General features: G+C 35.1%; 1 pseudogene; it reads left to right on the top strand.

Annotated features, from left to right (window-relative positions):
* The first annotated feature begins 278 nt into the window (after window positions 1–278).
* On the top strand, window positions 279–2,234 carry LOC137752018 (ATP-dependent RNA helicase DDX3X pseudogene; annotated as a pseudogene).
* The last annotated feature ends 3,996 nt before the right edge of the window (window positions 2,235–6,230 follow it).

Below are 6,230 nucleotides of genomic sequence, written 5' to 3'. Positions count from 1 at the left end.
AGGTTGTTTTTAAATAATTTAAAATTTATTTAGAAAACATTTAAACCATTAAAATACACATTTATCAAATATTTTTCTTAGCCATACTTATAATCATTGGGTGATAATGTCGTAAAGCTTTTTTTTTTGAATTGTAAATTGTTAAAAGACATTTCTTTCAAACATGGTTATATATCTGGAGACCTCAGTTTTTGGAACAAAATTCTATATGTGTTAGAGAGCCACAGTTCTCCAGTGAGGGGCATTTACTGTTCATCCAACATACTCAGCAGCAGAGGGAGATTCCAAGTTCTCTGTGTTCTTCACGGATGGATCCTGTGTCAGTAGAAAATGCCCTTGGGCTGGACCAGCAACATGAATTCTCCAGATAATCAGAGTCAAGGAAGGACAGCCGGCAAAGGGTGCTATATTCCTTTTCATTCAAGGAACAAAGAAATTACTAAACAAGTCTACGATAAAGACAGTTCAGGGTGGAGTTCTAGTAAAGATAAGGATACATGTAGCATTTTGAGTCTCATAATGATTCAAGAGGAAAGTCTAGTTTCTTCAGTGATGGTGGAAGTGACTAAAGGGAAAGTTTGATGATAGTGAGGAGAGTGACTATAACAACACTGGCTGCCATAATGACAGAGGTAGTTTTGGAAAATTTGAACGTGGTAGAAACTGTCATTGGTGTGACAAATAGATAAAGATGTTTGGTCAAAACCATTTCCAAGTGACTGCTTGGAACAGGAACTTTTTTCTGAAGATAACACTGGGATTAACTTTGAGAAATATGACATTTCAATTGAGGCAAAAGGCAATAGCTATCTCCCACACATTGAAAGTTTTATTGATGTTAAGATGGGAGAAACTATTATGGGAAACATCACGCTTACTTGTTATACTCACTTGGCTCCACTGCAAACTTGTGCTATTCTTTTTATGAAAGAGAAAAGACACTTTATGTCTTGTACCCAAACAGCATCTGTAAAAATTGCAGCATTTCTCTTGCCGATCTTGAGTCAGATTTATTCAGATGGTCAAGGAGAGACTTTGAGGGCCATGAAGGAAAACAGAAGGTAAGGGCAGTATCCAATATCCAGTCTCTTTGGTATTAGCACCAACAAGAGAGATTTGGCAGTACCAATCTATAAGGAAGCCAGAAAATTTTCATACTGGCCTGGAGATAGTCCTTACATCATTTATGGTGATGCTGATATTGGTTAGCAGATTCGATACTTAGAATGTGGATGGCACATGTTAGTTGCTACTCCTGGAGCCCTGGTAGACATGACGGAAAGAGAAAATATTAGAGTTCCACAAATACTTGTGTTGGATAAAGTGGATCTGATATTGATATGGGATTTGAACCTCAGATATATGGAATACTTGAACAAGATAGTATGCCACCAAAGGGAGTTTACCATAACATGTTTAGTGCTCCTTTCCCTAAGGAAATACAGATACTTGCTCATGATTTCTTGGATGAATACGTCTTTTTGTCTACAAGAATATTGACTACCTCTGAGAACCTCACATGAAAAGAGTAAGACAAACAGTTATTTCTGCTTAACCTTTTAAATGCAACAGGAAAGAATTCATTGACCTTAGTGTTTGTGGAGTCCAAAAGGGTGCGGATAGTCTGGAGGACTTTTTACACCATGAAGGATATGCTTGTACCAGTATCCATGGAGAATGATCTTGGAGAGATGATGAAGAAGTCTTCACCAGTTCCTCTCAGGAAAAAGCCCAATTCTAGTGGCTAGAGCAGGAACAGCAAGAGGACTGTACATTTCAAATGGGAAACAAGTTGTCAATTTTGACTTGCCAAACGGTATTGAAGAAAATGTACATTGCATTGACTGCACAGGATGTGCAGGAAACCTTGGCCTTGCCACCTTGTTCTTTAACAAGAGGAACATAAATATGACCAAGGGTTTGTTGGATCTTCTTGTGTAAGCTAAATAATATGTGCCATCTTAGTTTGAAAATAAGGCATATCAACACCAGTACAAGGGTAACTGTCGTGGACATTCTAAGAGTAATAGATTCTGTGGAGGATTTGTGCCAGACGTTATCCACATAGTAGTGTTTTTAGCAATTCCAGCTTCAGTAGCAGCTGTACTGGCAACAGCAGAGGTGATGGAAGCAGCTGCAGAGAGTTTGGTGGATGTGGCTATGGAAACTTTTATAACAGTGATGGATATAGAGGAAATTTTAACTACTAGGGGATTGACTAGTGGGGCAACTAGCCTACTTTGTAGTAGATCATCCTGCCAAACAAGCTAATATGGAAACCACATGTAATTTAGCCAGATTATACCTTGTATAGTCTCAAGAATTTGTAGCAAATTACCAACTGTGATATTCCATTGATTCTTTTTTTCTTAAAGGGAACTCAATGTCGCAAAAAGAGATGAAAGGAAAAATCAGTGGTCTTGTTCAGAAGATAGTTTGAAGACTTCCATTGCTGTAGTTTGGATTAACTCACCTCCACCTACGCCCAACCCAAACTGCATTTATAATTTTGTGACTGCAAATCATTTGTTTGTTAATGTAATATGCTTTTAACTTTAGAAAATTTTTATTTTGATGTCCTATTGGCTCAGTAATTCTCAAGATATCAATTGTTTTGACAAAATAAATTTACTGAACTTCGGCATTTTTTTTTTAAGGTATTTGTTTATTTATTTATTTATTTATGGCTGTGTTGGGTCTTCGTTTCTGTGCGAGGGCTTTCCCTAGTTGTGGCAAGCGGGGGCCACTCTTCATCACGGTGCGCGGGCCTCTCACTATCGTGGCCTCTCTTGTTGCGGAGCACAGGCTCCAGACGCGCAGGCTCAGCAATTGTGGCTCACGGGCTCAGTTGCTCCGCGGCATGTGGGATCCTCCCAGACAAGGGCTCGAACCCGTGTCCCCTGCATTGGCAGGCAGACTCTCAACCACTGCGCCACCAAGGAAGCCCTTTTTTTTTTTTTTTTTGTAAATCTATACATTTTAAACTTAAGCACACATTTACACACAAAACTCTACTCATTACTTAAGTTTTTAAAGAGTAGACTGACTTTATTATAGTAAATGTCCTTTTAAGGATATTTGACTTCCCAAATATGTCATTATAGAGAATAGCAGATATATGTTTTCCAGATTAAAATATTGAGATAGTAACGCCATCCTTTCTCCCTAATATAAAAATGTGCTTTGCCTTATGATTGTAAGGAGATCTGATTCTAATGAAGAAAATGTCAGACATATGGGGCATATGGAAAATTACCAGAGAGACTCAGTGGGTCCTGATGAATCTATCTAGTACAGGAAAATTAAACAGTACCTGATTACAGTTTGCTAATACTAGGCTCATCTGTGTACACATTTAATTTATGGTTTTAATTTACCTTTAATGTAAAATATAACATCCAAGGATTTAATATATCACTTGTCCTTAATAAATCTGTCATGAATGTGTTAGTCTTATATGATTTTTAGAAGCAGTCTTGGAGTCTAAGAAAAATTCAACTAAATCACAGTTTTTAATGTTTACTATATGAATAAAATATGCCTGCAATAATACTTTAGTAGTTGGTGGTGACATTTGCCTTGAATGGAAAGAGCAAATGATTTAAAAAAAAAAAAAAAAAAGAACAAAAAAAGGGACATCCCTTAGAATTTTCTATATTAGCCTAGTTTATTAAGGTAGGACATATGACTTGAAAGGGCTGATCTTCTGGATATTCAGTTTCAAGTGATTGGTGTTTACAGAAAAGAGTTCAAGGAATAAAATCTAGAAGAATGAAAAGAAATGAGATTTATTGTGAGACTTAAAGGCAGAAGTTAAAAACTCTTAATCATGAACTAAAAGTTCACCAATGTCTTTATTCTGATCACATATATCCTGTTAACCACATTTACATCTGTTGCTTTAATTTAAAAAAATTCTCTCCTAAACGGCACTTCAAAAATATATCAGCTTTAATTTTTCATTTTAAGTATTTAAGAAAATATTCTACAAAGCAGAAGTTAAAAGAAAGAAAGATGAGAAAAATAATAAGAAAGCCTCACGCACTGTGATTAATATGCTTCACTGGTTTATCTTGCTTCCGTATCATGAATCAGGTTAAAAATGTGATTTTTTACTCAGCTTTTATTTTTATTTATTGATCTAACACGTCTGGAATATACACCACATCACTATTCTATTGAAATTTGTCCTTTTCTATGTTCATATTAGAAAACAAAACATAATTTCCATTATAATTAAAGCTGGGGACTGAGAAATCTAAAATTGAAAACTCTTTTTATACTCATTTCCTTTTTAGTTAGAATATAAAATGTGTCTAAAGAGCCTTAACTTAATTTGAGTCCTGGAAGAAAAAGGGATATTTCTGAAGGGCCCAGGAGGTTGTAAATCAATTCCACTGCCTGACTGAGAGCAGAGGGCCATCCAGAACCAGCATTTGTCACAGGTTCAAGCTAAAATGGCCCAGTGCATTACAAGTTACAAACACTTTAGTAAGTTCAGCATTCTTTTTCCAAGAGACTAAATAAACAAACAAGTAAACAAATAAAGGCTATAAACTATATTTGTCAAGATTTCATTGTCATTTGATCCTCTAATCTCACTATAGTGAAAAACAAACTTTTTACTAAAATAAAATAATAATAAAAAGATATAGTTTTGCAATGAGCTCCCAAAGATATAGTTTTGCAATGAGCTCCCTCCTGCAATTCCTACAGCAGGAATTACAAACCTGCTGTATAGCAAAAAAAAAAAAAAAAAAAAATGGAATTACAAAAAGTTAAATAATTGACTAGTATTTAGCATCAGTTTGGTAAGCTTTGTTACATTAAATTGAGACATAACTATTTCCCTAACAATTATAGTGAAATGTTAGGTAAACCCAACAAAGTAGTAGTAGACAGGAAAATAATTTTTCCCAATTGCATGTGTTTATATTAATAAATATTCTGCCAATGTCATGAGCTTCTTCTATGCATCTGAAAGATCAATAGACTTGACTTGTTGAATTGTGGCTGAACTAATTACATAACTTCAAGCTTGAGAACATATTTTTCACTTACCAAGAAACAATTTAAAAAGGCATAGGTACACATAAAGAATGAAATGTACTTGGGCACCTCATGAAAGAACAGTATAGAGCAATGGTTCAGGATACAGAACAACTGGGTGTGAAACTCAGCTCTTTTTTCCTTATATGCAAACTTGAACAAGTTACATATTATTTTGTATTTGTTTCCTCATTTATAAAAGGAAAATGGTAATATCTACTTCACTAGATTTTTGTAAAAATTAAATGAACTGATGCATATGAAGAGCTGAAAATAGAGCCAGCTATATTACAAATGCTTGGAATTGAGATATGACAGACTTCTCTTATGGTAGCAAATATAAATATAATATTTCCCTAAGTATTGGTCACTAACTGGTTGATTATATTCTTTGTTTATAAGTTATTGACTTTAGTTTTTATCTTATTTATCATAATTTTAGTTTGTTTCCCTTTCTATGGTGAGAAATTATTTTTTAACTATAGACTTAGTATTACTTGTGCATCATATATAGAAAATGCTACAATTCAATGTGATGATTAAGATATTCTTTTCAAAGAGTATTCAAATAAAAGTAAATGATGTCCTCAAGTAAAGGTGACTATTCTACAATGTAAAATAACTGAATGGATAAAGTGTATTGAAGATTGTTAGGCCAAAAGGAAAAAAAAAAGGAAATATATGGTCTTATATCTCTAACCTGTGTCTATAAGTTTTAAATATAATTATAGGGAGCAGAGTTAAGATGGAAGAATAGGAGGATGCAGAATTTGTCTCTCCTACAAGTACATCAAGAATACATCTACAAATGGAACAATTCTGAGAGAGTACTTGCTGAACATCAGTGGAAGATTTCAGACACCTACAAGGACAAGAAAAATCTCCTCACAGCTGGGTAGGATGAAAGAAAGAAAAAAAGAAAAGAGGAATCAAAAAAAAGGACCAGCAATCCTGGTGGGAAGCTGAAGGTGAGGACAGGTTTCCACAATCAGAAAAACCTCCTCGTGGTGGGCAAATTGGCTGGGACAGAAAGGGACTTTCAGGGAATCAAAGGAGAATGCAGCAGACAGTGTGTGGAAGGAAAGACAAAGTAAGAACTGTGCACCTGGTCTATACTGCCACCCTGCACACTCCAGCCTGAGTTGTGTGTCTCCTATTGTGGAAGTGGGCGGGATGCTGGA

The sequence above is a fragment of the Eschrichtius robustus genome, chromosome 18 (assembly GCF_028021215.1).
Source record: "Eschrichtius robustus isolate mEscRob2 chromosome 18, mEscRob2.pri, whole genome shotgun sequence".
NCBI classification, from domain to species: Eukaryota; Metazoa; Chordata; class Mammalia; order Artiodactyla; family Eschrichtiidae; genus Eschrichtius; species Eschrichtius robustus.
Note: the sequence above shows the minus strand (reverse complement) of the source record. Positions and strands in the feature narration are given on the sequence as shown.